Here is an 11693-nt window from a genome sequence, read left to right on the forward strand (position 1 = left end):
CAGTCTGAAAAGGCGAACAGCAGCAGACCCCAAACCGTGTAACCGACGGAAGTAAGTGCACATGGTCACAGGGTAGTTCAATTGTTTAAGTCAATATTGTGTCAGATGATCCAGGGATAGAATTCCACAGCAAGTGATTTGGAACAAGGCAAAATGCCCAGGTATTTGTTTCCCAAGGTATTTGTGACCCAGTCCCTACAGGAGGTTACTCCTGAAGAGATCTCCTAGCTAATCCCAACATTTGGGAAATGCTGTCTGTGATGAGGTGTATCAACCTTGAACTGGCACTGCAAGGGTTAACTGCGCCATGTGGGCTGAAGAGGCCACACCCCCTCACCCTCTCTGGGCATGCACCAACTGGAGACGGAGTATAAAAGGGAGCAGCTCAGCTCAGCCTGGGTGGACTGAGGAGGAGAACAAACCTATGTTGTGGGCTCCTGCCAGGAAGCTGCTGGACCCCCAGGCTGCACCATCCAGCCACCCTGAGGCCCCTGCAGACACCCAGTTGACCGCCAAGGATGCGACGCTGGATGCCGGGACATTACCGACTCTGGACATAAGCGGGGGAAGTGACTCAGGGAACGGGACTGTTGCAGTGAGAGATCAACCCTGGACACAGGAGTATTGGTTCCTCAAGGCCCTGGGTCAGGACCTGGTGGAGTAGGGTGGTCCCAGGTCCCTCTTCCCCACACTGCACCCACCACTGGATGGAGTCACCACCTGAAGACAAGCTGTCTTGACCCAGGGGACAGATTTCTCCGCCCCGCCCCCCAAATCCCTGCCTTCTTCCGTACATGGCCACACACCCTGTGACAGGATGTATCAACCCCACGACACTGTCCATAATGATGTAGATGTGGAGGAAACAGAAGTGGTGTTTTTGTTGAACTCACCATTTGTGAGTGATGGAACTGTGTGTAGGACGAAATCAGTGTCGTATGTGAGATGGCTGCATTTTTAATAGGAACCTCATCTCTGTTATTTTACAGAGATTCTGATCCAGGACTGTATCTAATCCAGGGGTGGGCAAACTACGGCCAGGGGGCCGCATCCGGCCCTTCAGACATTTTAATCCAGCCACTGGGGAGCAGGCGCTAGGGCTTGCCACATTCCTACACTCCAGCCAGGGAGCGGGTCGGGGGTTTGCCCCGCTCCGCATGTGCTGTGGCTCCGTGCGGCTCCTGGGAGCACTGGCATGTCCCCCCTCCAACTCCTACACATAAGGGCAGCCAGGGGGCTCCACACACTGCCCCCACCCCAAGCACCACCTCCACAGTTCCCATTGTCTGGGAACTGCATCCACTGGGAGCTGCCTGGCCATGCCTCCGTGTAGGAGCCAGAGCGGGGACATGCTGCTGCTTCCAGGAGCTGTTTGAGGTAAGCGACAACCGGACACTGACCCCATCCCTTGCCCCAGCCTCCCACTCTCCTAACCCCTCAGTCCCAGCCTGGAGCACCCTCCTCCACCCCCCAACCTCTCATCCCTCGCCCCACCCCAATCCCCTGTCCAAGCCCAGAGCCCTCTCCCCCACCCTGAACTCATTTCTGGCTCCACCCCAGAGCCCATTACCCCAGGCAGAGCCCTCACCCCCTCCCATACACCAACCCCCAATTTTGTGAGCATTCATGGTCCCATACAAGTTCCATACCCAGATGTGGCCCTCGGGCCCAAAAATTTGCCCACCCTGATCTAATCCCTAACCACAACTGTATTCAAGGGTTCACTGGTGGAAAGGGGGATTGAAGGAAAACTGCCATATATGAGAAAATTCTTTAATTGTTGAGAATTTATTATTACCAATGAAAATGAAATTAAACACAAAGTTACTCTTTAACGGAGAAGAGACTTAATTGTGTGATCAACTGAATTATACTGGAGAAATAAAACTTGGCTTGTTTTTCTTTTTGTCAGTAATGTAGGAAATGGGGGGCTAATCCTGAAAAGCTTCTTTGATGTAACTTACCCCCTTTGGCCTAAAAATGTCCGGAGGTAAAACCTCACTCCAAAGGTTGGGGTGGGGGAATGTGTGTGAGAAATAGAGTAGAGGAGAAAACTGACCCAGTATCGATTTGAATGATTTGTATTTCAAATGGAACTTCTTTTGATTAGCTTCAAAGTCAATTTCTACGTAGGTGTGTTAGCAAAAAGAAGGTGGTCAGAGAAAGTGTGGGATCCGTATTGAAGGGGGCAGGCAACCTAGTGACAGATGATGGGGATAAAGCTGAAGTACTCAATGCTTTTTTTGCCTCGGTCTTCACAGACACGGGCAGCATAGTACGGGGAGGAGGGGAGCAGCCATCAGTGGTGAAAGAACAAATTAAGGGCTATTTAGAAAAGCTGGACATGACCAAGTCCTTGGTTCTGGATCTAATGCATCTGAGGGTCCGGAGAGAGTTGGCAGATGTGATTGCAGAGCCATTGATCATTCGCTTTGAAAACTCGTGGTGATTGGGGGAGGTCTCGGATGATTGGGAGAAGGCAAATCTAGTGCCTATATGTCTGCACTGCAATTTTAGTCTTGCAGCACAAGCCCCATAAGCCTGGGTCAGCTGACCCTGGGTTTGAGACAGGTGCCCTGGGTGTTTTAATCACAGTGTAGACATAAGGTTAGGCTACATCTACAGTGCAATGAAACACCCACGGCTGGCCCGTGTCACATTAATCAGGGTCAGGCAGCTTGGGCTGTAAAGTTGCAGTGTCCGTGTCTGGGCTCAGGCTCAGTCCCCTGCTCTAGGAGCCCAGAAGGTTGGGAGGGAGTTTAGCAAATGGAAGTGGTGAAACCGCAGTGAATTACCCTGGACTCAATGGCATTTCTCCATTGGTCTGTCTGCTCTGGGGCAGGGACAGTAACACATCCTGCTGCTTTTGTTATTTCATAGGGTGGTTTAGGATTTTCATTCTCACACACAGTGCACAAAGCATGACTCAATCCTTGGTGTAAACTAAATGAGCTGCCCATGGATTCTGGCAGCCAGAATGAGCCATTTGGTGTGAGAGCCCAGACCTGCCCCTGTCCCACAGGGAGGGGGTCATCTGTGACAGGCTGGAACACTGACCTATCAGCTCTTAACTCCCAAACTTTCATCAACTCTATTATCAGTGCCTGTGAGCGTAATTTAAACCATACTGGACTGGACCTGACCAAAGGTCCATCTACCTCTTTGTTTTGTCCTCTGACAGTAGCCAATACCAGGTGCTCCAAGAGGCACTCAACAAGGCACCACTGGGAGTTGAACCCAGGATTTCCTGTTTACAAAACAGGTGTTTTAGCCAGCTAAGACATAGTGCCTGTCTGTATTTAAGAGACACTCTCTGCCCACACATGACTCCCTGCCATCCCCACCAGGGCCTGACAAGCTTTCCATGTGTTTGGATTCTGCAAAGCAGAGAAGCAGGTGAGGTTTTCCTTGCAAGCTGTGTGTGTGTGAATCTTTGGCCAGGTCTGCACTACATAGTTATTTCAGCAGAATTATATTGCTCAGTTGTGTAAAAAACACACAACGCTCCCTCGGTCGGCACTTTTCTCTGTCCCAACCCACAGACCCTCCTATTCCCAGTGCCCCTCAATCCCAACCTCGACGAGAGGCCTAGAGCTTTTTGCAGCAAACTTCAAGCAACAAGTTGTCAGTGTAAATGCTGCTGTTCATTATATCACCATAAGTGGCCACCTCCAGTATCCCACAATGCCAGCCGTGAACTTGCCAGCCCTGCATTCCTGCTACAGAGGCTGGGCTCCTCTCCTTTCATAGCTCCAGGAAGTTCTGACACCTGAGCCGCTATCGACACCAGGATTAGGTTGATATAACTGCATTGCTTGGGGGGGGGGGTGTATATTTTTTATACCTCTTAGTAATGTAGTTGCACCGACCTAATTTTGTAGCATAGACCTGTGCAAATAATCACTCACACACCTTGGGAGTAAACCTTCCCCTGCTCCTCTGATTTACAGAATCCAAACACGAGCAAAGCTTGTCAGGGCTCAGTGGGGATTGGCAGAGAGTCAGGTGTGGGCAGACATGATGCTTTAAGTAACAGCAGGCACCATGGCTTAGCTGGTTACAGCATCTGCTTTGTAAACAGGAAATCCTGGGTTCAACTCCTAGTGGTGCGGTGAGGAGTGGCTCTTGGGGCACCTGGCATTGGCTACTGTCAGAAGACAAGATTCAGAGCTAGATGGATCTTTGGTCTGGCCCAGTGTGTTTTTTCTTATGGTTTAAATTATACTCACAGGCACTGATAATAGAGTTACTGAAAGTTTGGGTGTTAAGAGCTGGTAGGTCAGTGGTCCAGTCCCCTCAATGCGGTTTCACCATTTCCACTCGCTAAACTCCCTCCCACCCTTCTGGGCTCCTAGAGCAGGGGACTGAGCCTGAGCCCAGACACGGACACTGCAACTTTACAGCCCAAGCTGCCTGACCCTGATTAATGTGACACAGGCCAGCCGAGGGTGTTTCATTGCACTGGAGACGCAGCCTAGTGTTATGTCTACACTGTGATTAACACACCCAGGGCACCTGTCCCAAAGCCCGGCTCAGCTGACTCAGGCTTATGGGGCTCGGGCTGCAAGACTATAAAATTACAGTGCAGACATATGGGCTTGAGCCCAACCTCTGAGGCCCCATGAGGGGCGAGGGTTTCTGAACCCAGGCTTCAGTGTGAACCCAAATATCTGCACCACAGTTTTTAGCCCCTCAGCTTTAGCTCCAGAAGCCCAAGTCAGATGACCCAGGCCAGCCCTGCTGCCATCTTTATCCCAGGAGAGATGGACTCTAAGGGTACGTCTCCATTGCAATGGAAGCCCAGGTGTGGCACGCTGCGCTCAAAGCAGCACCTGGAAGCCCCATATTCACCTCTCTCATATAATGATGACATGGTTTGTACAAAGTCTGCCTCGTGAGGTATCATTTCAAAAGTCTTGATCTGTTGAACATTAATATCGTGTTGGATTGTGTGTGCTCGCATTGGTTGGGAAGTTATGAAGTTTTGCTCTGTGTGCGTTACTGAGATATGTTATGAGGTTGGGAAATGCCCCCCACCAGCCTTTCAGGTGTGACAACGGAGGAGCCAGACTCGCTGCTGGCCCACTGAAGGTATCCACACTCCCAAGGACTATCCCAGGAACCGTGTACAATGCAGGCTTCTCTGAAATAGGACAGCGACAATGGACACTGCTTGACTCACATGGTAGCAAAGGAGCTTCCTAGCAAGTTGGAAAAAAACTATGAAAGAGGGGAAGAGACTTCATGACTTGGCCTCTCTCCCCCACAACTCAGCAGCTGGAAACACACCTGGAGGACAAAGACTGAACTGAACTGATTCAGAAATCAGAAGAGAATAATAACAATAATACTTTCAAACCGAATTCCCCAACCAGACTAGTATTGGTTTTTCAGCAGAAAATTTTCAGTTTGGGGAATTTCTTCTTCTCCGTCAGACCTTGCCAAGGGAAGCAGGGAGAAAATGTTGGAGTTGCCTCCTTCAGAGCAACTTGGCCTAGACACTAGCTCTGGTTCACTGCTCTGGCTTTGCTCGGGTTGAGAGTATTTTAATAATTTGGGCAGGTCCCAGGGTGTTTGGGGGAGATGATGAGGATGTTACCTCTTGAGATAAAAACTAAGAAATACTGCACTAGAGAATTTTTTTTTAAGAAAACTGGGATTTAGACATTTTATTTAAAGCAAAGGAGTTCTGAGGAGGTTTTTGTTTGCAAGAAGCAACATTGTTTGATCTGTCATTGTAACAAAGGGGTGGATGGTTGTCTACAAAGAAGGGGTAATGACTAAATGCATCCGATGAGGATGGGATTTGAACCCATGCGTGCAGAGCACAATGGATTAGCAGTCCATCACCTTAACCACTCTGCCACCTCATCTGAGTTGTCAAGAAAGAGACAGGAGGAGAAATCTAAGGTCAGCAGAGATAGGGACAATAAGGAGTTTTTAAAAACTAAGCAGAAGCAGAGGCTGAATGAGCTCCCCCCTCACATCTAGTGAGGAGCTGGGGGAAAGACTTCAGGAACAGACCGTGTTTGCACAGACACACCTACTCTGCCTAGCTATGCAGCATGATGGCGCCATTTTCCCAAAAAGGCCAGTTTTGGCTGGTGGTGGGTTACAAATCACTTTAGGATTGAGTGGAATGAAATGTTATTATCCTTCCTGCATGAGTGAAGGGCAGCAGAACATACCTAGTCCATCCTGATGGAGGGGTAGGTGGGTGAGGAATAGCTTTTATTGGACTTTGTAGAAGTGATTGAGAACATCACCCTCAACCAGTGATTCCCCAAACATTTCACACTGTGCCCTCTTAGCCATGGCTGTGGCCCCTCGGAAGCCGCGGTCGAGAACCGAGGCTGGGAGTGGGGCTGTTGCTTGCTGGGGAGAGGGGTGCAGACAGGGGCAAGGGGGTCGAGGCCGAGCTGGGAGCCAGAGGCCCAGGCTGAGAGTGGGGCTGGGGAAGAGCTGGGACAGAGTGGGGCTGAGTGGTGCTCCCTCCATGGGGGCTGGCTCAGGCCCTGAGGTGCCCCCATGACTGTTCCTCTTTGTCCCCCTAGGAGTCATGCCTCATATTTTGGGAACCACTGAACCCTACTCGCTAAGCAGGGGCTAGTGATGCCAAAGCCCAGGGAAAGGGAGAACAAGTGTGGGGCCCCCAGCACTGGAGCCATGTGAAGGGGCTGCAGGAGAGGGGCAATGGCTGGTGGCCCAGGGAGTTAAGGGCAAAGGGGGCACAGGAGGGGGCAGGAGTTAGGGGTGAAGGAGGTGCAAGGGCTGGGAGTGCAGGAGCTAGCGGTAAAGGGGGAGTGGGGATCGTCCAGGGGCAATGGGGAAGTGCCAAAGTACAAGCTTTGCCCAGGGCACCATTTTCCCTAATGCTGGTCTGGGCAAACAATTGGAAATGACCCTTCAGTTAGAACAGAACCAGAGTGTAGAAAAGCCTTTTGGTTAAGTGGTGGTGGCTGAGTGCTTAGGAAAAGCAACTGGGTGTCTTTCTGTGGAGGTTTGATTCTTGCCTGCTAGGCAAGGCTGGTGTGTGGTGTCTCCACGGATGTATTTTCAGTGTCTGATCACCCACAGTGCCACAGGGACCCAAGTCTAGACATATTCAGAGGCTCTATGCCAGGGTTTCTCAAACTTCCTTTCACCGCAACCCCCTTCTGCCAAAAAAATACTTACTACATGGCCCTGGAAAGAGGGAACAAGCCCCTCCACACTGGGCAGAGGCAGGGGAGACAAAGCCTGAGCCCTGCCCTAGTTAGGGGAGGACAAAACCAGAGCTTGAAGGATTCAGCTCTGGCTGGTCGGGCTCAGACTTTTGGCTTCAGCCCCAGGCACCAACAAGTCTAATGCCAGCTCTGGTGACCCCATTAAAACAGGGTTATGACCCACTTTGGGGTCCTGACCCACAGCTTGAGAACCACTGCTCTATGCTGATGGGAGAGAGTTTTCCTGTGGGTGCAGTTAATCCACTTCCCCAAGAGCTGGCAGCTATGTCAGTGGGAGAAGCTATATTGGTGGGTGTGCAAGCTGTGGTGTTTGCCACATTTAAGAAGTTTAATCAAACCCCATTTTTAAAACCACCTGTGGTCTGGGAATGGCAAAGGAGCTTGATGAAGCAGGGTCTGTCCTGCAAAGTCCTGGAGATCACAATTCTATACTCCTGTTGTCATAGGGGTATAACTCAGTGGTAGAGTGCTTGCCTGCATTCGAAGGGTCCTTGATTCAACCCCCTGTGTTCTCTTATAACCTTCTTTCTTTTTTTTTAAAAAAAGGAAAACATTTTCATTTCCATTCTCCATTATGTTCAGGAGCTCCACTATATGTGGATGCTTAATATGAATTTAAACACTCGACATTTTGCTGTCCAAATGCATAAAACCCTAGCAAAGCTGTCCATCAGCTGAAATCAGTTCCAATCCTCTAAGTGTCTAGTTTATGTTTTCATCAGTTAAACAAAGGTATCATAGGAATGTACATTTGCAGATCCCTCTTCTCCAGGGGCTGTGCTGTGCAGAAGAACAAGAACCACATCCAGCTGCAGTTCAGGAGTCTGATGACCAAAGAGCCAACAAATGTTCTGAGGGCTGGAGAAAAATGCCTCCTAGTGAGCTATTGAACGAGCTCAACCTCTTTAGCTTATCAAAAGAAGATTGAAAGGTGACTTCATTGAAGTGTTGAAGGGCCTTAATGGAGAGAAAAGATTGGGTATGAAAGGGCTCTTTAATCGAGCAGAGAAAGGCATAACAAGACCCAATGGCTGGAAGGTGAAAAGAGACAAATTCATATTACAACCAAGGCACAAATATTCAACAGCGAGGATGATTCACCACAGGAACAAGCTACCAAGGAAAGTGATGGATTTGCCATCTCCTGATGTCATTTAATGAAGACTATATGCCTTTCTGGAATGTATTTGCCCCCAAAGTAGCTCTTGTGTCATACAGGAGGCCTGTGATATGCAGGGGGTCAGATTAGATGCTCTAATGGCATCTTCTGGCCATAAAGTTGACTAATTTCTGAAAAACTGAGTGTAGCATTAGGAGCAGCATCTGATGTTTCCCTGTCTAGCCGGCTTGCTTCCTAGAACGAACGCTCCTTGAGTGGGGTGATCCACAGGGAGTAGCTCAAACCTCCAAAGTGCCTGGCCAGGGGCAGGACATTAGCACAGCAAGGGAGGGGTGTGGCAGTGACATCACAAAGACTTTTTGCAGGACCTCAGACTATTGGTCAAAGGTGGTGAGGAGGTGGTGACCTCACAGAGAGATGCTGACATCAGCCAGGCAGGACAGGGGCGAGGGGCCAGGGAAACCTCAGAGACCCCTGTGGCTTTGCTTCAGCAAGTCTCTTTCTCCAGGTCTCTCTTTGAGGACTGAGAGAGTATTTGGGTTCACGTACATGAGCGCCAGGAGGAACCTCTTTCGAGTTTTCTCCTTCCCTTTTCCTGATTTTACTAGAAAACAGACGTCCCTGTTTAGAAGGTAAGACCCTCCTTGAGGTTTGAAACCTGTTCAGTCTGATCCATCTGGTGACAGTTGAATTCTACGCATGGAAAACACGAGTTTAAGGGGGTCGAATTTTATTCTACACCTGGGATTTTGTCCCTTAGAATCACTGGGGACATTAGGGTTTGTCCTTTTTGTTTCATCTTTTCCTCCATCCATCCCTTCCTCCTTTCTCTTTGTCTCTTGCTTCTTTTGTCCTTTCTCCTGTTCCCCTCCCAACACCAGGAGCGAGGGGTGTGTGTGTGTGTGTGTGTGTGTGTGTGTGTGTTTTTGCGGGAGAGTGCTCTGCAGCTCCCACTGTGGGAGGTCCACCCAAAAATGTGGGGCTGAAATAGTGCTTGGGCAGTGATCCGCACCGGTGACCTGGGCCATCCTTTGGGCTCTCTGGTGAGAACCCTCAGCCTCCCGTCCTCAGTCTCTACCCTGATTGGCTGAGCAGGGGGTTATTGACAGGGAGGAGACTCAGGTCCTTGTTGTTCTCTTTTAAGACCAAGGAAATAAGTCATAACCAGTTCTATGTTTGATGAATTTTGCTGCTTCTCTGCATTAATGGTCTCTGAGCAGTTCATGATTCTCTCTAACCTTGAAGTTCTCCTCAAATACTTGCTGAATAATTACTGTGCACTGTTGTTGGTCTGGAGCTCATATGAGAGCACTTTATTCAGGTCATTCAATGTGTGAAATTCAAGATCTGATGGTTAGTTTGAAAATCAGGGCTCTTGGGTCCTATTCCCAACTCTGCCAATGGCTGGCTGTGTGACCTGAGACAAGTCAATTCTCCTGTCTCAGCCTGAGCTTCTCCCTCTTTCAAGTAGGGATAATAACTTGGGACCTTACCAGACTGGCTCAGTGAAGACGGGGGGTTGACAGAGCAATACAGACGCTCTCCAGAGCACGGAGCAGCATCCGCCCATGCAGCCAGGCAATGAGCATTTCCCACAGCCTGGAGCTGAGGGGGAGGCGGCAGCTGCTGTTCCAGCTCCTCGGGGACAGGCCCTGTCAGCCAACAGCCACTTCTTACTCCCCACAGCTAAGGGCGTCGGGTTCCTCCGGTGGGGGTGTGGAGCAGCCGTTCATTTTCCTGTTCGCACTCCTCTGCGGTGTGAAAATCGGGGAGGGGAGGCAGAAGCCCCACTTCCCTCCCGAAATGACGCCCAGTGGGGGAAGCCAGGACAACAGGGTGGGGCAGCAAGTGGTGGCCAGACTCTCGCCGCCAGGGTCTAGTCTAGCTCAGGCTCCAGCTCAACTTCCTCCCCGCGCCACTGGCCCCCAGTCCCCTTCCACCACCAGGTCAACCCGGGCACTAGGGCAGGAACAGGGTGAGGCAGCAAGTCAAGCTGAGCAAGGCAGGGAAAAGCGAGTCTTGTCTTCATGGGCCGCTCACAATGACGTCCTTTTTGTCTGCAACTGCTGCAAAAACATCCCGGACAGAGGAGCAACAGGCCAAAACATTCTCATATAGCTGTCAAAGTAGCTCAGTTGGGTGAGCGTTAAACTGACGATCTAAAGGTTCCTGGTTCAATCCCAGACTTTAGCAGGTCTTTTCATCCCTCTTTGTGCAGGGGTGGATTGTTCTCTGGGAGCACAGTGGTGTCTGCACCCAAGATGAGCAGGACTGCCTTAGGGGGTCTGGAACAAAGCAATTTTGGGGGCCCCTTCCATTAAAAAAAAGTTGCAATACTATATTCTCATGGGGCCCCTGTGGGGCCTGGGGCAAATTGCCCTGCTTGCCTCCCCTCTGGATGGCACTGAAAGCGAATCTTTGATCTTGGGCTCTGCGGTAGAAAAACATAGAATGGGCTTCTGCCCCTAGTTGGCCCAACTGACCTTTAAGGATGAGAGCTGTCTTTCCCAACATGACAGGAAGAGAGCAAGGCAGGGTGACCCTCAGGAATGGTGCCAGAGGGCTGTTGGGCAGGGATTGGGGATGAACACTCCTCTGTGCAGCTGAGCAAGGGCAGTACCAGGGAAGGGGCATCTGTGAAAGTGGCCCTGTGGAAGGTGGCAGGGATTTGGGGGCCCAGGAGGAGGTGCTTGATGTTCAGTGCCTTGGAGCAGCTGTACTTGGCCATGGTGGGTGTTCAGGAAATGCACATTAACAACTCTAGGGTAGCTCAATAGGCAGAGGGTGATTGGAGGAAGGGCCTCCTGGCCAGGGAAGAATGATGGGGCTGGAGTCGTGTTCTTCACATTCGCGGTGCGAGTACAGAAGGTGGTGGAGCTTAGACCAGGGAGGGCATTTCTGGTGGGCTTTGTGCTCTGTGGCACTGGTTACTGCTATATTAGTGTGTATGGTCCCCAGTTAAGGCATGAGAGGGAAGATCAAAGGCTCCCTTCCTCTGGGCTGCATGATGTTTGGTGTTGGGGGGGGCGGATTTTAATTGTGTCAGCCGGCCTGAGCACCGCTGGTCCCGTTTTCCCAAAGGTCAGAGGAAACATTTTCACAATGAGCACTACCTGGCGCAGGTCTGTAGTGAGGTCGGCTTAGAGGAGCTCACTCCAGCCACAGAGGGGGTTCACCTTTCTGCGGGGACAGACCAGGACTCGCATTGACCGGATTTATGCTTAGCTTTTTTGTCTTTTGCATGTTGCTTCTCAGATTCTTTCTTGGCCTGACTTGTTACACTTTGACACTTAACAGGCCAGAGTTTGTGCACCTTCCTATTATCCTCACTAGGATCTGATTTCCAA

At 50.5% G+C, this 11693-nt stretch overlaps 2 non-coding genes across 2 annotated transcripts; one reads left to right on the plus strand and one right to left on the minus strand.

Annotated features, from left to right (window-relative positions):
* Positions 1–5791: 5791 nt before the first annotated feature.
* On the minus strand, positions 5792–5873 carry TRNAS-GCU. The gene has a single exon. It is a non-coding gene; the product is annotated as a tRNA-Ser (tRNA).
* A 4590-nt stretch (positions 5874–10463) lies between these two features.
* On the plus strand, positions 10464–10539 carry TRNAV-GAC. Its single transcript has one exon. It is a non-coding gene; the product is annotated as a tRNA-Val (tRNA).
* Positions 10540–11693: the final 1154 nt, after the last annotated feature.

The sequence above is a fragment of the Mauremys reevesii genome, linkage group 12 (assembly GCF_016161935.1).
Source record: "Mauremys reevesii isolate NIE-2019 linkage group 12, ASM1616193v1, whole genome shotgun sequence".
NCBI classification, from domain to species: domain Eukaryota; kingdom Metazoa; phylum Chordata; order Testudines; family Geoemydidae; genus Mauremys; species Mauremys reevesii.